General features: G+C 48.2%; 1 long non-coding RNA gene across 1 annotated transcript in view; it reads right to left on the bottom strand.

Annotated features, from left to right (window-relative positions):
• The window catches only part of LOC138579649 (uncharacterized), a 472376-nt gene that overhangs the window by 223520 nt on the left and 226090 nt on the right, over nt 1-22766 (bottom strand). The window contains exon 2 of the long non-coding RNA XR_011304109.1: nt 8868-9136. This is a non-coding gene — a long non-coding RNA (uncharacterized lncRNA). The remainder of the gene's footprint in view (nt 1-8867; nt 9137-22766) is intronic.

The raw sequence follows: 22766 nt of genomic DNA, 5'->3' as shown, positions 1-22766 counted from the left end.
TTTGATCCTTTGTGAGGTCTAGTAACACCTCTCTCCAGCAGGACCACCTACCAGGAGGGGATGTCCTGGGAAATGGGAATCAAAAGGCACAGTGATCCCCAAAATGACTAGCCTCACACCAAGGAGCTGCATACCAAAAGGGCCTTTTCATGCTATAGGCAAGGGAAGGGGTGAACCTAGTATAAACAGGGGGCATCACTGCAGGAAGATTCCACTATCTTGTTTCCCCCTGTTTCTCTCTCTCCTTCCTGTCCCCTCCACTTCTTTTAACACAAAGCATTTTGGGTATGATGGCAGAAGGCAAAGGGCTACTATCTCAAGGACAGGGATTGGATCCCTGAAGAGGGTTACTTTAATCCAATCACCTACATACGTTTGCCTTTAAGAGGTCCCTCCCACTTCTTCTCTGATTCCCTTTTGGATGAAAACTTAAGGAGGAATGTATTTGGACCTCTCTTTTGGAAGAGTTAACCTTTCCACAGCCCTTTATTGAGCTCCACTGAAGTGAAGAGGTTGCAGTCTCATGCAAAGGCAAGCTTCCCTCCATACCCACTCCAAGGGCAAATTGGGGGACTCTTTCTGAGGATAAGGACCTGCCACTATGCACCCAACCTCGCTGGTCTGGTAGTGCAAACCTGAACGGACTCTTCCCATCCTAGAGCCCCTGGAGTGGGTTTCACAGCATGTGGAGGACCAGATCAGCTAAGGTCCTGTTCAGCTGCATTGAACTTGTCAAACCTCATTCTAACCGTATTCACTGCATTCGAAACCAGAGGAACCCACCAGTGCTGCTTTTAGCAGTCAACCAAACCTTCAAACCAAAGAGCTTGCAACTTCGAACCAGCTTGAAGCCACATTGTTCCTCACAGAGCCCATCACCTGCTCGAATCAACTGCTCATCGCTGGATTTCAACTCAACCCACTGGAGTCTCACCTAAATGAACAGTTACCAAATGACTGGAACTGGGTCGACATCGTACCACTCCTTCATTTAACCACACACCGGACCATCAGAATCACAGCTTCAAACCATCAACAGGCATCGATTCAAACTGCTAAAGTGGCATTTACTGACCATAACAAGTGGTTACAACGATTCTCAAACCAGCAGAACTGTGAACCAATACTGGCGGGCACTCAGACCTGCATCGCTTGAACATCACCTTCGACGCACTCTGAGCGACCACATTCGAACCAATGGTGCCAGCTCACTTCTTGGGCCACCATGACTCGCTGCTCCCGAACATGATTCGCTCCATTTGTACAACTGCTTGAAGCCTGGTTCGATGCTGTCGAATACCATACAACAGCGAAAAGCTACTTTTGACCTATAATTGTCCCTCTAGTCCACCATTGGGAGCTAGAGACTGGTTAGGTAACTTGTGCACTGTTTTCACTGAAAGCCATATCCTTTTTTTAAAAAACATTGTGCTTTTGATTGCCTTTCTCCCCTGCTTTCTTACTCGAAGTGCTACATCTATCTATTGCGTATTCTGTATTCTTTCCACAGGGGTGGGGTTTGTATAGTGTTTTTCTATTTAGTTATTATTGCATATGGTGTGTTTAAAGTATATAGATGTTTATAGAAACTTGATTGAACATTCCTTTATTTTGGAATATTATACTTTGCTGCTTGGGTCTCTACTGGATCACATTCACACCACTTCTGAGAAGATGGGCCTTTCTTGGGCCCATGTTAACACAAAAGGTGAATACGATATACCTCTTGGCTGTATCCATTTTAACTTGATGATTGGGATCACTGTTGGTTGGTAAAAGTGTTAGGACTGAGCAGGTGGTTTAGTCTTATACTCGTGCCAAACAGAAGTCATTTTGTCACACTCACTGTCAGTCATTATTTTCATCCCTCCAACACTGTCATTTTACCCGACATAACTTTTGCAATGGCAGATTATAGATATTTTGTTGGGGACCTGTCATGGGTGGCACTTTCAGTCAGTCCTGTCTTAGAATAGCAGCCATTTCGATTCTGGTGCTTGTCATCCAGTTTTCTCTATTGCAAGTCAGAGTCGTCAAACCCAGCTGGGACCTTTAATTCTTTAATTCAAAAGCATGGGATGGCATATTGTATTCAACAAATCAAGGACGTTATTCCTTTGGGTGATTGATATTATTATTGCAGCGTTTGTTATTTTGACTTTTAGCTTGAGCAAGTCACAAGTGTGCATTATCCAGACCTGGACACCTCTCGCCCCTCCTCCCACCACTGTGCACATGAATGCAGAAAACAGCTGGGAAATGGCGGCTAGGGGATAGAGGTGCTAGTGGTCAAGCTGCCGTTTTCTTAGTAAGGGAGACCCTCCTTTCTCCTCCAACCCCACTCTTCATCAGGGCCAAAAGACACCACCTCACCTCACTCACATGTCCAGCAAACTTGGCCGTGCAGGTTCCACAGAAGCCTTGCAAATACTTAATTACGTAATACTGTATTTGTTATTCCAGAGCGTATAAATGGGAAGCTCTTTGCTATTCATGTTGCATTGGGGTAACCACTGTTTGAGACTAGACACTAAAATGAATTAACATTTTGAGTGATACGATCTTTGACCCACATCTGTGCCTTGTTTCAAAACAAATATAATGGGCCTCATTACGAGGCTGCCGCCGGTATCCATTTTTTTCCGGCACCCGCGAATGGGCAATTACCGGGTCATGTGGAGATTGGCGAACCCGGTAATTGCCCATTCGCGGGTGCCGGTAATAAGGGACTTCCCATCCCCATTCAGCCACATAGGGCTGAATGGGACGTCGGATGCACCGGCTCCATTCAGAATGGTGCCGGTGCATCCGACGTGCTGTGCTCGCGGGTGCTGCTCTGCCCTCCAGTTCAGACCTGGCGGGCTCACAGGCGCCCACGAGCACAGCTCGTAGTGTGGCGGTCTGGGAACTATGGTACCGGCATGCTTACTGTAACTATAGTTCCCGGACCGCCAGGATCGTAATGAGGCCCAATGTCCCCTACACATGTATTTTAAATGGTCTCCTATATTTTCATGGTTGCTTATTTGACAGCTCAAAACATGTTTTATTTTTAAGAAACACGCCATTTACTCCACATCATGTATGCAGCAGGCCTATAAAAAAACAATGACTACACCCAGCTGACCTCACTGCTGGTCTGAGTCATGCACAGTCTGTGTGCTGCACCAGGGCCAAAGCTAATGGGGAGCCCCAAAGACAGCAGTAGCCACATGCAATTGATATTTCTGCAGGTGCAACAGCATGAGACCTTCTTCCACCTCTTAACTCCCATTCACCCTGAGGTCCTGGACACAACTCCTCCCCAACGGCTGAGCAGATATAATACTGCAGGTCCCACTGCAGTCTGGCTAATACTTAACTACTTCACTGCTTTGTTCTGACAACAACCAGCTAATCTTATCACACATTAGCTGTTGTTGCATTCCAAGTGTTAAAATCTCATTTACAAAAACCTGAGGCCAGTTGTTCATACTGAATTGCATTCTGGCACTTGTGGTCCAATATAGGGAAATAAATGCTGCAATCAAAATGTTTTCCTTACTTTGCTTGACATATTTCTACAATGATTTAAACATTAGGACGAGTGGTTTATTATGAATTGTGTACTTTTGAAGTCCACAAAAAGGTATTTTGGAAAAAACAAACACATATTTCTGCCATCTAGAGCTTGGAAGATACATGATGAAGTGCCTGATTTGCGAACTAGTCTCTAATCCCAGCTGAACCCCTTAATTAATGGTGCGATTTTGGGCACATTGTTTTCTCTCACTGTACCTAATATGCAAATTATGTGCATCTCTTGTCCGTCGCAAACCTTGATACATGACTTTCAAACTTGTAATTTAATTTCGCAGGGAGAAGCAAGTTCAGTGTTATTTTTTAAAATGAATAACTTGGATGAAAAACGTATATTAATGTGTATGTAATAAAGAAATTCAAAAGAGGGAATGATTGATACAGCTATCGATGAAACAAATAGCAACTGCGCAGCATGGTAATGGACAGTGCCGTTTGTAAAAATGAAAAATGAAAAATGTAAGCATATAAATCAAATACTTACTGTGAGCAGGGGTCAGAAGATCACTTGGCCCCTCTGGGACTCATACACTAATTAACCCGCAATGAAACAACTCTCTGGCCTGCTTGGAACTTTAAACATAAACACATGCAGCTAAATTTGGAACGGTAAGAGAAACTCCCATGGCCAAGCGTGATATGCGTATGGTTCGTGATTCACGTTTACAAAGCCCTCTAATTGGCTCCTTTTTCAAAAATACAAATACAACTTCTTTTCCTGGATTTTTCTCATATGAATTAAAGCAACACATGTGGTTGCAGATTTGTATGTGTGCAATGATAGCACTACTTGGCTGGCAGTGGGGATTTCTTTCAGGAAACGTACAGAAGGAAGGAGAGGGTGGGACAAAGATGTGTGGGGCCCCCTAATTTGCATAAATATTAACATCAGTGATATCACAGAATGAGTCTGTAGTACTTAAAGGTATCATGGGAAGTTACATTAGAAACATTTTGCAATGCGTAAGGTAGTAGAGAAATACACTGTGTAGTCCAGTATATGAACTGTCAATATTAATATTTACCTATGTGGCAATATCAGGAGTGAGGCATTTTTCTTTGAAGAAACAGACAGCTGAATACCTTGTACAGACTTCTAATTTTGGAAGATAAAGCTTAGTTTGATAAAAGGATCTGGCCGGGAGCACAAACTTTGGTTAAGTGGAGAAGCTGGGATTTGAGACCAGTCTGCAATTCAGGAACTTGAACACATCTCTTCTAGGGTGACAAGATTAAAAAAAAATGGGACAGGCAATAGACATAGAAGTAGGACTATAGTAAACACAAACAGGACTCTGGTGAAACTGTGGTCCTACTTCTATGTCGCTGGCCTTTTGTGGGGGTGTGTTCACAGGCACACTTTTCTCATTGGAGGAGAGCAGCCAGGGAGCGGAATGGGGAGGAAATGGGGGCGTGAAAAGCATGGAGTTGCGCCTTGCCCGATTTTGGGATTTCTGAATCCTTTCCTGTCAAAAAACGGGACCATAGCCACCCACCCATCCAATCCCGGGTTGGAGTTTTTTAAATTTAAAAACTCTCAGGACCCCAAGGCTGAGGGCAATTTCCCAGGACTGTCCCGGAAAAACCGGGACGTCTGGTCACCCTAATCTCTTCCCAGATGTAATCGGTAGAAATTCTGGTTGCAAAAGGTCTTTTTAAAGCTTTGGTTTGAAAACACTATCTGTGGAAGGCTTCGAAAAAATATGGTGATTGTGTTTTGCTAACTGAAACTAACTTTTGTTTTTGCAGACGTTTCACGTTTTTTTTTAATTGTGTGTACATTTTGGCAGTACTAATGCCTAGATGCCTACGAACTTAGTGTGTTTTACAAATGTGCAAATCAATAAATATTGTGCAAATTAGCAATATGCTTTTAGTTCAGAAGCTACAAATACGGATTATTTTTACTATCCATAATGATAATAATAGCAACGTTTATTAACTGCTGCGCATTACAAAATAAGAAGGAAGCCTCATTAATCTACCACCTTAGCCTTGATTGGAGGCGGTAAGCAGGCCAAAACTGTTTGCCAGTGTAGAATCGCAGAGGGATCTATAGCAGAAAGTTGCAAAGGCAACTGAGTGCGTTAGGAGACTGTTGCTGAGATGTTATACGTTTTAGACCTCCCTGTAAATCATATGTCATCTTTCCTATTCCTGCAGCAACATGTGCTATATAATGTGGTGTTTTGACATGGGGATGAGTATGGCTCCCTCGCTTCACTCAGTGTGGGAACTGTTGCCCCCATAGTGAAAATCAAAAGCTGGCACCCAAGAATATATGCACAGTAAGTGAACATATCTTAAAGTGAAAGATACAAATTTAGTTCAATTGACCTCTCCCATTAGAATAAAGTGCTCCAGGCAAAAGGGCATTGGCCTTTCAAAAAAGTAATCAGCAACAGAAAAATAACCTGAGAGAGGACATTTTCAAATAAATACGCTGGCAATGGGGCTCCTTACAAGTTTGGCAGTAAGTGGTAAAGTTGGCGGTAACACTGTTACTGCCAACTTTATCACTATGCCAAATTATGACTTCCAGAATATTTGGCAGTAACACTGCATGCAGAGTTACCACGGGCGGATCCACCTTCAGCAGTAACGCTGACAATGACTTGCGTAATACGAGCAAGAGGTAATTCTGTGCACGGAATTACCTCCAAAAACAAAAACCCACTACCGTCATATTACAAGTTAAAAAACAGCGGTATTACCTCCAAATATCTGAGGTCATTCCACAAAAAACAAATCACAACTACCACCACCAAAAAGGTGGCGGTAAATGCAAACAGGTGTCACAAATCAAGGCCCACACTCACCCCTAACACACATCCAATTAACATGCAGCCACTAGCAGACATAGATTATGAGCTCCACAACCTGCTACTCTACATTGTGCTACAGCAGCATGCTGGCCCACAGCAGGGAATGTGACAGGCGCAACCAAGGCATAGGCGACGCATGCAGCAGAGGGCACCAATCCCACATGTTTAACCATCCCCATGGACACTGATGGACAGGCAACTAGTCACCTTATACATACTGGACTGTCCAACCACCGTAGACCTGCTAACCCTGACACAGGCATAAGTGCAGAGTGCCATTTTCATCAGAACAGCAACCCACCCCCTTGCTGAAGCTTGCGTCCGTCCTACATTTCTGAGGCACAGGTGCCCTCCAGAACACGGTAAGGGCACTGCATGGCATGTCTCAGCCCACATTTTCAAGGGTGCTGGACCAAGTCCTGAATGCCCTAATGAGGCACGCACACCAGCACATCTACATGCCCATCACCAAGGCACTGGTGCATGCAGCAAAGGCAAGGTTCTACAGCATTGCACATTTTCCCAACACTATAGCGCCATTGAATTGCACCTTTGTGGCATTGGTGCCACCCCAGGCAACAGAACAGGCCTACTGGAAACAATAACACTCCATGAATGTGCAGATGACCTGTGATGCTGGTCTCACCATAAGTCATTGTTTTGCCCGGTTTCCTGGTGCGACACATGATGCACTTATTCCGGACAACAGCACCCTGCCTGCGTAGATGGAGAGGCACTGAGGACAGCACACCTGGCTTGTGGGTAAGTAGCACTCGGAACTGACTGGCAAAAGGACTCACATGCACATGGGGCACATCAGTAGTAGTGAAGTGAATGAACCACAAGTACCATGATGCAACAACGACAAGCATAATAGGCTGGGCACACTGACTGACCCACACCAGGACACAGACTTGACACGTGATGAATCAGTGCATTCAGCCATGCTAGGCAGCACCATGCAATCAAGTCAACGTACAACCCATGTAGGCATGACAATGTACCCCACATGGTGTAGAGCCACACCGCAGCTGACCAGTCCATTGCCAATGTCCCATTATTGACAGACCACACATGACTGGTGACTCCCAGAATGTATATGAGTTAAAGGCAGCCATGTTGACCATGCACCAACAACCCCTATGCACACAAGATGCCTTATGCCCATCCACTGAGACATGCACATAGGAGCGTGCACGTCATGACCATGCACTTGTCCCATGGTCAACACACTGCCATGTCTCACACAGTCCATTCATGTCTTGCAGGTGATGCTGGATACCCACAGTTGCCATGGCTAATGACCCCTGTGCGAGACCCAGCCAAACCACAGGAGATGGCCTTTAATGATGCACAGAGAAGAACACAATCTTGCATTGAGACGACATTTGGCCTTCTGAAATCCCGGTTCGGGTGCCTACATCACACAGGTGGTGCACTGATGTACAGGCCCAAAAAAGTAGGGAAAATCACAGTGGTCTGAGCCATACTGAACCAACATGTGCATACTCAGGAATGTGGCAATGCCCTCAAATGAGGACAATGACCCCCTAGCTCTGATGAGGAAGAGGCTGGAGGAGTGGACCAGACCCCCCATGCCCTACGTGGGGAAGCAAGGGAAGGACGGATGGTCCTCCATGAGCTCATATAACATTTTTTTGACACAAGAGACATGAAACCTATATATGCAATGAATGCATCTGTCTGAATTGCATTGCATTGATACTACCAACATGAAGAAGATTCAAGTGTGTGTAATTTTGGCAATAAGGCAATAACATCTCCTACAACTACCAACCCCCATTCCCATCCCCAAAAAATAACCACTACCCCACACACCCACTCCACACAACCACCACCACCCCCCACCCTCTACAACAACCACCACCCCCCACCACCACCCCCAACTACAACTACCACTAGCATTAGCGCTTGCGCTTATCTCCCTTGTCTGTTGGTCTGTAAGCATTTGTGGTGCGCCGTTGTGAGTGTCTGGGTGGGGTGCTCTGCATTGACCCCTCAGTAGGGGTAGCAGACTGTGAGCTCCCCTGCATGCTCCCCTATAGATGTTATAGGCTCAGATGTATGGCTCGGGCAATGGCCTCATGTGACGAGGACATTTGTTCAGTCTGCTCCTTGACCCTCTGGCTGGTGAGACACAGGCTTGCATTGCATGTGACTGTGCTCCTGCATAGATGGTCGATTGACCATGATAACCGCCTGGAGGACCACTGGATGCAGTAACTAGTGAGTCCTCCGTAAAGCATAGGGCACGGCGAACATCATGCTGGCACAGTGTTGTGTGCAGTGGTGAGAGGCTGCACAGGGGGAGGACTTGGGGGAAAAAATGCAGGCGAGGGAATGTAGTTGGCTGGATGCAGGGTAGGCACCCTCATACTAATTCACATATGTGCCTGCTATGTCCTACTCTGATTGCTGGCTTTCATCCTCACCCTGACCCACCTGTGCATTCGCAGTCTGGCCTGATATGGCACTGTCCTGGACTCTTCTTGGTGGCACAGATTGCACAACCGGGGTCTGTGATGGCCCTGTGGGCTTGTCCGTCAAAATGGTAGGAGTGTCTGTCAGTGGCCTGGTGGCCTGCTGCCTCTTCTTGGGTGGCACACTCCCACTCCCTGAACTGCCTTGGCCTGGCTGCTTGCTGCCAGTGGTTGTTGCTGGTGTCCTGGATGATCCAGCCTCCGGGGACATTTCCTGGGTGTCTTGGATTCCTGTTGGGAGAAATTGATATGTGCGTTACCACATTGTTGCTGATGTGCTTTTGAAAACAATATTAATTGTCAGGTATTGTACGATTTGACCCTATCCAAACGGTCGCATGTACAAAAAGTCCTAAAAATGCTACCACCAAAGGTTCGAACACCAAATGTTCTAACCTTTGGTGGTAGCGTTGTAGGTAAGTATTAACAAAAAAAAGACTGCGGGAGCTGCGGGGGTGTCCCCCGCAACACCCCGCTCACTATACTTTAGAGTATAGTGAGTGGGGGCTGCGGGGGAAACCCCTGCAGCTCCCGTAAAAAAAAGGGACCCTGCGGCGTCGGTTCCCGATCACGGAAGTGAAAGGGAACTGGCGCTGCAGGGACTCAGCATGAAGAAAAAGGTAAGTAGAGTATGTTTATGTTGGGGGTGTGGGTGGGGGTATGTTGAGGTGTGGGTGGTGGCTGTGTCGTGTGTGTGTTGTGGGTGTGGGTGGTGGTATGGGTATGTAGGGGTTGTGTACGTATGTTCGCACATTTCTCAAGCGAACGTTCCGGCTGCGGGAAAATCAGCCGCGGTCAGACCACGCAGATCCAATTGTCATCACTGTGTGATGTGCCTCCTGGGGAGGCTGGCATCATTTGTCAGCCACTGTGTACATGCATACATTGCATATAAACGGTCAGGTGTGGGTTGGCTTGCTAGATTTGGAGGTGCATCAAAGGGATTAGTTGGTCCATGGGCTGTCCTGTGAAGTGGTTGTTAAGATGGATTTCCGGATTCCAAGATGGCCGCCGGGGCAGGGAGACGTGGCTGAGTCTCGCTCCTGCCGGGCCGCACCGAAGCACCTCACTTAGCACCAGATCCGAGGGTAAAAAGCACCCCCAGCGGCTGCTGACCCTCCCCGGGACACACCGCGGAAGCGGGGGAGAGAACCGCCGCAGGGGAGAGCGCAAGCAGAGGCTGCACTGCATCGAGGAGCCACCCCTCCCCCACCGAGGACGCGGCGCACCCTGAGTGTTTAGCGAGAGGGAGAGGCCGGGACAGGGACCTGTCTGCGGACGGCGGGCGGAAGATTCAGGCACAGCGACACTCACCCGCCGGGCGAAGGGGAGCCAGCGGCAAAGAAACCCGCCCGGAGCGAAGCGCAGGAGCCGCAGGCGGACTGCACCTGGTCCGCCCCTCCCCCCTCCTAGCAAGCGCCTCCAGGCCGGGGAACGTAGCATCGACAGGAGCGGAGGATCCGGAGGCCTTACCCCAACTACACAATGTCCCCAGGGAGCGCTGCGTCTGGGAGGAGGAGTCCCTGCTGGGGTTCCGGAGCCGTGGCTGGGCTGTAATACGAGTGGAACAATACGCGCGTAGGAGGAAAAGCACTGCCCAGGGACCCGAGAACCCACAGTGACGAGCCGGGTAGCACAACAGGTGAGAGGGGCTCCCCCCCACCCACACAGAGGCACCCCCACAAGGCCAAGATAGACACTCTGCTTTTAGGGGGCATATCCCCATACACCTCAGCCTTTGGTAGATTTACTGGGAAGTGACAGGCATAGGGTCAAGGACTCTACCCATAGTCCCCCTGATAGCATTGGGGGCAACGAAGCAAGTGGTACCCGGAGGGTGAAGGGCGAATAAGCGCCTCTGCAGGAAGAAGGCAATTTAGCCCGGGGCACACTATCAACCAAGCTCACCCCGCCACATCAAGAAGGCAACGCAGGAGCACCCAAGGCACAACAAAGCTGCCAAGGAGCAAATAATCCCAGTGAGTACCTCACATCGCAAGGGCAATGTCCAAGGCAAAGGGGAAAGGGGGCGCGACGCAACCAAACCAGCAGTCAGCTAAACAAGACCCCAGCATACTCCAAATGTGGGTGTCAGATACCCCTATAACCACTAGGGGAAGATCGCAGGATGACCCACCAGTGGACTCCATCCCCCCCAACGCAAGTAACCAACCCCCGTCAAGGGACGATATGCACGCCTGGTTCGTAGAGCTGGAAGACAAACTAATGTCGACGGTTCAAGACCAATTTGCCACGATGAGAAACGACATGAAACAGGCGGTTCAGGACCTAAGGCAAGATGTAGCCAAACTGGAAGAAAGGACGGACACTCTAGAGAAAATTGTGCAAAACGTGGATGAAGAAACACAGCAAAATAGCGAAACCCAGGAACACCTAGTGCGATTAACCGACAACTTACAAATCCAATGCGAGGACCTAGAAAATAGGTCCCGCAGATCTAACATCCGCATTAAAAACATGCCTGAGACCGTGCTGGACAAAGATCTTAAGAATGCGGTACAGGAAGTGTTCAGGGACTTAATTGAAGCACAAGAAGCGGACAACATAGTTATCGACAGAATACACAGAGTGGGCCCGAAAAGAACTGGCGCCCCTGGGGAAAGACCTAGAGGCGTACTGGCAGCCCTCACATCGTACCCACAGAAAGAACGTATACTGAGGAGAGCGAGGCAGGTAGACCATATAAGGATGAATGGGGCAGACATACAGACCTGGCATCTGTGACGTTACTAAAAAGAAGGGAAATGGCACCACTAATAAAAGAGCTGATCGCAAAAGAAATAAGGTACAAATGAACATTCCCTTTTGGCCTGCTATTCGAGTGGGAAGGGAAACAAAGGAGAGTGACAACTTGGGAAGAAGGGCTCCACATCTTGGACATACAAGCAGAGGAGGAAGGAGACAGGGGCATCAAAGCAAAAAGGGAACTGCAAAAAAGGCTGAGAGGTTGGGAGGTGGTTCGGCAGAAAAAGAAACCAAGTGGTAGGGGGAACCCCAAACCGGCAACAGCGGAATAGAAGAACACCCATACAGGATGATGACAGGGGGCATCCCCAGACTACGAACTTGCAGAGGCACTCTATGAAGGAACTCGGAAAAAGTAATTCCCAGCGGCCCGGCTGGGGATCAGGTACGAACACGCAGAAGGTCTGAGGATTATGCGGGGTTAAGGACTCCCCGCAAAGGTTAACCCGAGTCCATAGAGGGCAGGGAGCGATAGGCGTAACGCCCTAGCATCCATAGGTACCCGGGCCCTCCTCGGGATCAAAGTTGGTTGTTTGTTTATTATGGAGGGGGAGTTGGGAAGTTGGGGGGGGAGGGATGGGAGGGCTACTCCGGAAGACAGCCGGGATCACAACACTTGGGCTCACATGACACCTGATCAAGGTCAACTGCAATGGGGAAAATCAGAATATTAACGTTAAACGTTAGGGGCCTGAACTCCCCAGTGAAGAGGAAGAAAATAGAGAATTTCCTTAAGAGGGAGAAGGCGGACATCTTACTCCTCTAGGAAACACATATAAGAGCACAAGACAGAAGGAAGGTCTCTCTCAGAGGGTACAATGTACTGGCACAATCGAACGCCACTGAAAAGAGAGTGGGGGTTCTAATTGCCACGCTGGGGGGAAGGGACGCAACACTAATAGATAAGCAGACAGACAGGGAGGGGAGGATGGTGCTCGCCAATGTATTGCTAGAGGGCTTTAGTGTCATGATGCCTACCTCCAAGGAGCCAGGCCCAGCCCAGCAACCCCAGAGGCAGACATCATTTTCCCCAAGGACGTCTCAGCGGGCCCAAGTTGGGGCCTTTTGGACGCAGTCCTGGCGCCTTTGGCGCCAGGCTCATTCTGGACCCCAGTCCTGGCGCCTTAGGCGCCAGGCTCATAAAGCAAGACATGTGTGTAAGTGTTTTAATGTGCACTTACCTGAAGCAGACCGTGCTGCTACATCCAGGCCCTCTTGAGGACTGAATGGGACTACTTTATCTTTTGGACTACTTTATCACTCGGGTGTGGTCTGAGGAAGAATACATACCTGAGTGGAAGGATACATACCTGGAACTACTTTACAGGCTATTTAAACCACACCCGAAGAGCAGCACATGCTTCGCGTTGTTCTGCATCTAGCAGCTGGACGCTCACCGTGTTTGCTCCTGCATTCGGACTTCTGCCACGCCTGCCAGCATCCTGATCACCTACAAAGGAAGAGAAAGAGAGAATAGGGGAAGGAAAAGACTTTACCTGCAAGATCCGCATTCCGGAGTCAGCTCGCCGACGATCCTGCAAAGGAAGACACTTAATTTAATAGCACATCGCATCGACCGCCGCAGCGCCGCATTCCACTCACCTTCACAGGGCGCCTCCATGTTCAGCAGCGATCACCCGGATTCGCAGCCACGCTTCCACGCCTAGGGAGAAAAAGACAAGAGCAAAGGTGAGAGAGAGAAGGGAATGAGGAAACCTAAACCTCCATGTTAAGACTTACCTGTTGGGTCATTCCCTCTTCATTTCGGGTCCGCGCCGCATCCAGGCGTTTCCGGACCCCGGCCCCTATGGGGAAAAAGACATTAGCGTCAATGAGCGAATGAAAAGACATTACCCGAAAATGCTCATCAAGACTTACCTGATTTCTACAGGGATTGCACCTCGCATCTCGGGTCGGTGCCTTTTCCCCGGCATTCCGTACCCCGGCCCCTATGGGGAAAAAGACATTGACATTAGCATATTGATGCAAGGACAAAAGGGGAACCTTTCAAGGAACTTACCTGGAAGCCAAGCAAGTTTGGTTCTCATAAAACCAAGAATCCAGTGAAGTAACTGGATACCAACGCGCCCCTGCATCAGAAGCAGGAAGGAGAGCTCGCCCTTCAAGACCCTAAGTTAATCCCTTATTCTCGCCTACAGAAGGATACTTTTGCAAGCCGGACAGGCAGGAGTTGGGAGTCCGGTCCAGTCCATCTTCTGAGCCCCGCGCAACACCTTAGAAGAGGTCACAGCAGCACGATCCTGGCCAGCGCCTCCGTGGGAGTCAGGTGAACGTAACAGAACGCAAAGCCTACCCACAATTTCCCACCCGGGCGCTATGGAGACTTCTGAGACAGACCAGCCGGCCCAGCTGTTGGGGGAATTAATGGCAGAGGTACACTCATCTCGCCAAGAGACTAATGCCCTCAAAAAAGAACTCATTCTCTCCAAGGAACAAACTGATGACCTGGCCAAACGATTGCTACAGAGTCAGGCTGGACAAATTCCTTTACCTAGTCCCGGGGGAATTTCCACTTCGTTGGGTTCGAGTAACCCTGTTCAGATCAATCTGCCGGGATCCATGCCTTTAGCACCGCCTGAACGTTTTGCGGGGGACCCAAAGAAATATGCCATTTTTATGAACCAATGTCGCTTACATTTTATATGCAGACCAGGAGCCTTCCCTGATGATAGGACCAAAGTGGCCTTCGTGTTATCGTACCTAAGTGGCTGTGCTGCCGATTGGTCTGTTCCCTTGGTGAACCAGAACGATCCAATTCTCCAGGATTTTCAGGGCTTTCAGGCCAGCATGGAAAGGTTGTTCGCTCGACACTCGCAGGGACAGGCCCTTGACAACGAACTGCTATCTCTACGACAAGGTAGTCAAGATCTTTTGTCTTATATAGCCTCCTTTAACAGACTGGTGGTGGAAACCGGATGGCCTGAAAATAAAAGGATCACTTTATTTCACCGGGGTCTGCGCGGAGAGCTAAAAGACATTCTGGCCCAAGTAGTGAATCCACCCCAGGGCTGCGCAGAATATATTGACTTTGTGGTACAACTGGATCACAGACTTCAGAATAGGGAAGCAGATCGGTCCAAGTTTGAAACCCGAGTACCGATCAGAACCCTCGTAAACCCCAGGAATACCGAAGCTTCGGAACCTTTGCAAATAGGGGGAGTTAAGGGGCCGTTAACTCAGAAGGAACGCGAGAGAAGGCGACAAAAGCAACTATGCCTCTATTGCGGGGCTTCCGGTCACTTTCTTCGTGATTGTCCGGTAAAACCACCTAGGAAGGTGGTTGGTGCCTCTGACAACAACTTAATGGAACCTGTTTCGGGAAACGACCTGGCTCGACAAGCATAGAGGTCCGCTTGCCGAGCTTGAAAACGAACTCTCTGACCTCGCATTTTGTCTTGCCAATGGTGCTCGTGGATCCAAAAAAGCCCCAACGGTTGCATGCCATCAAAGCATACGTCGACAGCGGAGCTATCGGAAACTACGTGGACCGCCAATTGGCCTCCAGGATGAACCTTCCTCTGCATCCAAAAATAAACCAGGATGTCATTACTACGGTTGATGGTACCGAAATAGCCTCTGGGCCGGTAACGCATTCCACCACAGAAGTGACACTTGTGAGTCAGGATGGACATCAGGAAGCAATAGTGCTTGATATAATCAAGGCTCCACAATTTCAAGTAATCCTCGGAATTCCTTGGTTAGAAACACACAATCCTCGAATAGACTGGCGAGCAAAGAGAATAACTTTTCCAGATTGTGGTCCCACTTGTTATCCTAGAAATCCAGCTATTGGTTTAGCCACAGTAACCTCCGCCACTGTTCAACTACCGGCAGAATACCTTGAATACCAGGACGTTTTTCAGAAAGAACAGGCTAACACGCTACCCCCTCATCGTTCTTACGATTGACAGATCGATCTAGTTCCCAATGCTCAACCGCCGTGTAGTAGGATTTACGCTCTCACTGAACCTGAAAACCAGCATTTGCGTCAGTATTTGGATCAGTACCTTGCCAATGGCTTTATTCGCCCATCAAAGTCCCCGGTCTCTTCCGCTTTGTTCTTCGTGCCTAAAAAAGAAGGAGACCTTAGAACTTATATTGACTACCGCGCTTTAAATCAGATAACGATAAAGAATCGTTATCCCCTGCCTCTGATCCCTGAACTTCTTGATCAAGTAAAAGATGCTCGTATATACACCAAGTTAGATCTCCGGGGAGCTTATCACCTAGTGCGAATAAAAGAAGGTGACGAGTGGAAGACAGCTTTCCGCACCAAATACGGGCTCTTCGAATATCAGGTTATGCCCTTCGGTTTCTGCAACGCGCCTGCAGCTTTTCAATTCTTCATGAACGATGTTCTGCGAGAACTTATTGATGTTTGTGTCATCGTATACATCGACGACATCCTGGTGTACTCATCTTCTGAGTCAGATCATCGAAAACATGTTCGAGCAGTTCTAGAGAAATTGCGCCAGCACAAACTATTTGCCAAGCTGGAAAAGTGTGTCTTTCATACCACTGAGGTTGAATTCCTCGGATTTGTTCTGACTCCGAAAGGTGGACGCCATCCTCAAATGGCCATCTCCCGGTTCAGTGAAAGGGGTTCAGAGTATGCTTGGCTTTGCCAACTTCTATCGAAGATTCATCCCGGAGTTTTCACGAATAGTCCAACCCATTACTGCTCTTTTACGTAAGAATAAACATTTTGAATGGACTCCAGAGGCCGAACAAGCCTTTCAAGACCTAAAGACCAAATTCACTTCCGCACCTGTGTTGAAGCACCCGCGTCCTGATCTCCCGTATATTGTTGAAACTGACGCATCCAGTTTAGCCATGGGAGCTGTCCTGTCGCAAAGGGATCCGAAACCTAACCAGCTACACCCTGTAGCCTTTTGGTCCAGGAAATTCTCAGCTCCTGAAATTAATTACGCAATTACCGACAAAGAGTTACTGGCCATTAAATCTGCTTTTAAGGCTTGGCGTCATTACCTCCTCGGTGCAAGACACACCATCACTCTAATTACGGATCACAGAAATTTGCAGTATTTAAAGACGGCCAAAGCCCAATCTTCACGACAACTCCGATGGGCTTTATTCTTTGCAGAATTTGATTTTATAATTACCTATCGCCCTGGCTGCAAGAATGGCAAAGCGGACGCCTTATCCCGGATTGGCATGGAAGAACCCAATTCGTGTTTAGAACCTGTGCCGATAATACCTGAACAAAGAATCTTAGGTTTGACTTCATTGCAAACCATCGAGGACGTTGAAACTCGAGTCAAACTACTTTTTGACCCTTCAGCCTTACTGGAATGGACTCAAAAGGGTCTCCACTTCACCGTTAAGGATAACTTACCGTACTTCCAAGAGCGGTTATTTCTGCCAAGTAAGGAATTGCAAGAACTAGTTATTGCTCATTATCATGAATCGTTAATGGAAGGACACCCTGGTATCGCTAAAACGGAAGAAAAGATCAAACGCCAATTCTGGTGGCCTTCTTGGAGAAAAGACATAAAGTCTTTTGTGATGTCTTGCGGAGTTTGCGCCCAAAATAAAGGTCAAAGGAACAGGCCAGCCGGCCTACTTCAACCCTTGGAGATTCCACCGGCACCTTGGCACACCTTGCCTATGGACTTCATTACGGACCTGCCTCCGTGTGGTGGTTACAACACTATCCTAGTAATCGTGGATTTGTTCTCCAAAATGGCCCACTTTATCCCTCTAAAAGGATTGCCTTCAGCTTCCATCCTGGCCAAGGAATTCCTGGAGAATATAGTTCGAATACATGGTTTCCCTTCCGTACTAGTCTCAGATCGTGGAAGTCAATTCATTTCCCATTTTTGGAGGAAGTGTTGCCAACTAGCACAAATAGATGTGCGATTATCCACCAGCCACCACCCCCAGACCGACGGACAAACCGAGAGGACAAATCAGACTCTCGAGCAATATCTTCGGTGCATGTTGCACCAATCCGAGTACAATTGGAAAGACATTCTTTGGATCGCAGAATATGCATACAACAATTCTATGCATTCCGGAACCGGTCCAACTCCTTTTTATACTTTGTATGGTCACCATCCTCGAACCTCTGACCTAGATCCACCTCTGACCCCGGAAATGCCCGCAGTAAATCATCTGCATTCCACAATAACCCGAGCCTTCAAAGAAGCTACAACTCATTTACAGCAAGCCAAGAAAAAGTACAAAGAAAACGCTGATTTGCACCGAAGTAAAACACCTCCTTACCAAGTAGGAGACCAGGTTTGGCTAGCAACTAGACATTTATCTCTCAAGGGCCCACGGACTTTCAATCCCAGATTCATTGGGCCTTACCCCATCAAAGCCATAATCAACCCAGTGGCCTTTAAACTGGATTTGCCTTCCAACATGCGTATTCATCCCGTTTTTCACGCATCACTTTTGAACAACAAGGAACCCGACTGTCCAAGCCTCCAGATCCTATTCAAATTGATGGGGAATTAGAATTCGAAGTGAAAGACATTTTAGACTCCAAAATGTTAAAGTCAAAACTCTTCTATCTTGTTGACTGGAAGGGTTATGGACCTCATGAGAGATCGTGGGAGCCTAGTAACCATATTCACGCACCTCGATTAATACGAAGGTTCCACCGTAGATTCCCGAACAAGCCAAAACCCCCGGAGGAAACAACCTTGGGAGGGGCCTTGTGGGGGGGTACTGTCATGATGCCTACCTCCAAGGAGCCAGGCCCAGCCCAGCAACCCCAGAGGCAGACATCATTTTCCCCAAGGACGTCTCAGCGGGCCCAAGTTGGGGCCTTTTGGACGCAGTCCTGGCGCCTTTGGCGCCAGGCTCATTCTGGACCCCAGTCCTGGTGCCTTAGGTGCCAGGCTCATAAAGCAAGACATGTGTGTAAGTGTTTTAATGTGCACTTACCTGAAGCAGACCATGCTGCTACATCCAGGCCCTCTTGAGGACTGAATGGGACTACTTTATCTTTTGGACTACTTTATCACTCGGGTGTGGTCTGAGGAAGAATACATACCTGAGTTGAAGGATACATACCTGGAACTACTTTACAGGCTATTTAAACCACACCCGAAGAGCAGCACATGCTTCGCGTTGTTCTGCATCTAGCAGCTGGACGCTCACCGTGTTTGCTCCTGCATTCGGACTTCTGCCACGCCTGCCAGCATCCTGATCACCTACAAAGGAAGAGAAAGAGAGAATAGGAGAAGGAAAAGACTTTACCTGCAAGATCTGCATTCCGGAGTCAGCTCGCCGACGATCCTGCAAAGGAAGACACTTAATTTAAAAGCACATCGCATCGACCGCCGCAGCGCCGCATTCCACTCACCTTCACAGGGCGCCTCCATGTTCAGCAGCGATCACCCGGATTCGCAGCCACGCTTCCACGCCTAGGGAGAAAAAGACAAGAGCAAAGGTGAGAGAGAGAAGGGAATGAGGAAACCTAAACCTCCATGTTAAGACTTACCTGTTGGGTCATTCCCTCTTCATTTCGGGTCCGCGCCGCATCCAGGCGTTTCCGGACCCCGGCCCCTATGGGGAAAAAGACATTAGCGTCAATGAGCGAATGAAAAGACATTACCCAAAAACGCTCATCAAGACTTACCTGATTTCTACAGGGATTGCACCTCGCATCTCGGGTCGCTGCCTTTTCCCCGGCATTCCGTACCCCGGCCCCTATGGGGAAAAAGACATTGACATTAGCATATTGATGCAAGGACAAAAGGGGAACCTTTCAAGGAACTTACCTGGAAGCCAAGCAAGTTTGGTTCTCATAAAACCAAGAATCCAGTGAAGTAACTGGATACCAACGCGCCCCTGCATCAGAAGCAGGAAGGAGAGCTCGCCCTTCAAGACCCTAAATGAATCCCTTATTCTCGCCTACAGAAGGATACTTTTGCAAGCCGGACAGGCAGGAGTTGGGAGTCTGGTCCAGTCCATCTTCTGAGCCCCGCGCAACACCTTAGAAGAGGTCACAGCAGCACGATACTGGCCAGCGCCTCGTGTGGGAGTCAGGTGAGCGTAACATTTAGGCTCACCCTGGCATCGATATACGCGCCAAATACGGGTCAAGACAGATTCATGCAGGGTGCGATGGAGCAATTGGAGGGGTTTGCGAAAGGAGAGATAATACTGGGGGGCGACCTCAACATGGCATGCCAGCTGCAATTAGATAGGAGCTCGGGGGGACCACTAAACCAAGGGGCTCCATCCAGGCAACTCAAACAAAAAATGGATCAGATGGCGTTGTGTGACGCATGGAGGGAACTGAAGGGTCAAAACAAAGGCTACACATACTATTCACATGTCCATAATACGATGTCCCGAATAGACTATTTCTGGGTGTCGGTGGGAATGTTGGGCAAAGTGCAGGGGATGGAACTAGGCCCTATCGCAATCTCAGACCATGCCCCACTCTGGCTGGACATACAGACCCAAGGGAAGGGTGGGGGGCTCTGGCGATGGAGACTCCCACAGGATCTCCTTTTAGACTAAGTGACTAGAGAAGCAATTAGAGACAAGATTGCAGAATATTTCGAGCAAAATGACACAGGGGAGGTCCCATTGGGTACGGTTTGGGAGGCGTTCAAAGCAGTTACCCGGGGACACATGATAGCTCTGAAAGCCACCAAGGACAAACAAAGGTACGGGTGGGAAAGAGAACTAGAAAAAAAAAACTCACTGATATACGAGAGGAACTACTAATACACCCTACCAAAAGCCTTAAGAAAGCACTGAGACACACGCAAGGGCAACTGGAAATGCTCCGCAATAAAAAGGCAGAGGCATCCCTCCTCTATCTTAAGCAGAGATACTTTATCAAAGCAAACAAGGCAGATAAATTCCTAGCGAGACAACTCTCCGCAAAACAAAAATCATTAACCATATTGAACATTAAAGACGCACAAGGCGAACCCCAAACACGCACTAAGGACATAGGGGAGGTATTCAAGACATTCTACCAAAAACTATACGCGACCGAGCACCCAGACGAGGGCGACCAAAACAAATTCCTGCAATCTCTCCCCATTCCTAAGATTACAGAAGAACAGAAAATAGCTTTGGAAACCCAAATCAAGGAGGAAGAGGTGAAGAAAGCAATAACAGGACTCCCATATCACAAGGCACCAGGCCCAGATGGCTTCACGGCCCCCTTCTATAAAAAATATGCAGATATCCTCACCCCATTCCTAACAAAACTACTAAACACCTTCAAAGATAGCGGAAATGTAACCCCATCCATGAATGAGGCTAAGGTCCTGGTGTTCCACAAATCAGACAAAGATCCATCCCTCCCGGGTTCTTACCGCACAATAGCATTGATTAACCTAGATTCCAAAATTTACACAAAGATCCTAGCAGCCAGGCTCTCTCCGCTTTTGTCCTCCCTAATAAACCCAGATCAATCAGGCTTTATCCCAGGCAGGCAAACCCACGACAACCTAAGAAGATTGACACACTTAATAGAAAAAGTAGGCATTACACACACGCCAGCCATACTACTCTCACTCGACGACGAAAAAGCTTTTGACCGGGTGGAATGGTCCATACTTTTCAAAACGCTAGAGCAAATGGGGTTTGGAGAACAATACATAAAAATGGTCAAAGCCAACTATAACTCCCCATCAATAAGGATAGCGATCAACGGAGAAGTCTCAGACAGGGTGGAGATTACCAGGGGGTCAAAGCAAGGATGCCCATTATCTCCCCTCCTATATGCGATATTCCTGGAACCGATACTAATTAAGATTAGGGAAACTACCCAAATAAAGGGGATAGAGATGGCAGGCAGACAACATAAGGTAATAGCATATGCAGACGACATGCTACTGGCCCTGGAGGATCCTGGGAAGTCTTTGCCACACACATTACAGGAACTGGAGGCGTTTAGGGAGATATCAGGCCTGAAAATCAATAGGAGCAAATCCGAAATACTACTATTGGCAGGGGACAAAGAGGAACAGGAAAGGGTGGCGGGATCACTAGGTCTAAAGCTTGCAACAGAAGGAATCAGATACCTGGGCATTACACTCACGCACAGGGTGGACTTATTGTACAAAGGCAATTACCCCTCTCTACTGGCCAGAGTGAAAAAGGACCTGGAGCGATGGTGCCCGCTCAGGATCTCATGGTGGGGGAGAATCCAGTCGGTGAAAATGAATATTCTACCTAAGCTACTGTATCACTTCCACGCCCTCCCGATAACAATTCCAAACTCATTCTTCAAAGCACTGTCAAAGACAATTTCATCATATGTCTGGAATAAGAAGCCTCCAAGAGTCGCAAGATCGATCCTCACGACACATTTCAAAGAGGGGGGAATGTCACTACCACACTTCAGGAAATACTACCAAGCAGCACAATTGTGGGTCCTGAAAGAATGGCTGGGGGATGACCAACAATCGATCTGGGTAACTCAAGACAGGGCAGTCGCCAGAACCCCGTTGGAAGAGATCCTCTGGAAGTTAAAACAACATAGACACCCGAATCTCCGCATTAGTGAAATTATGAAAACTACACTGAGCGCATGGGACGAACAGACACGGAAGGGCTCCATGACCACTGTGACAGCGCCATTCACGCCCATCTGTAGGAATCCACAATTCCCACCAGGACAAGAGCCTGGGGCCTTTGAGAAATGCGAAGAGGCAGGCTGTAGGAAAATAGGAGAAATGTTCCTCGACAAAGAAGTACGACCCTTTGCAGACTGTGAAACGATGTGGAACTTGACAAAGGCGGATAGTTACAAGTACGAACAACTCAAACACTGGTTGGCAACGCCAGAGATTACCCAGGCGGCCACAAGGGAGTTAACCCCTTTTTGAAAAATACATCTGATCCAACTCAGGAACTAAGAAACTGATATCCGCACTATATTACTTCATCAATACCCAGGACGAAGAAATAAAATGGACTTACATGAAAAGATGGGAAAGAACACTAGGGGAAGAAATCCCAATTCAGCAGTGGCAGAAGCTGTGGACGGGCATTCCCAAACTAACACGAGCGGTGCAGACTAGGGAAATGTGGACAAAAATAGTCACGGAATGGCATTACACTCCGGAGA

This window comes from Ambystoma mexicanum, chromosome 3p, assembly GCF_040938575.1.
Source record: "Ambystoma mexicanum isolate Mex_15411 chromosome 3p, UKY_AmexF1_1, whole genome shotgun sequence".
Taxonomy (NCBI): domain Eukaryota; kingdom Metazoa; phylum Chordata; class Amphibia; order Caudata; family Ambystomatidae; genus Ambystoma; species Ambystoma mexicanum.
This window is presented reverse-complemented; position numbering and strand designations above follow the sequence as displayed.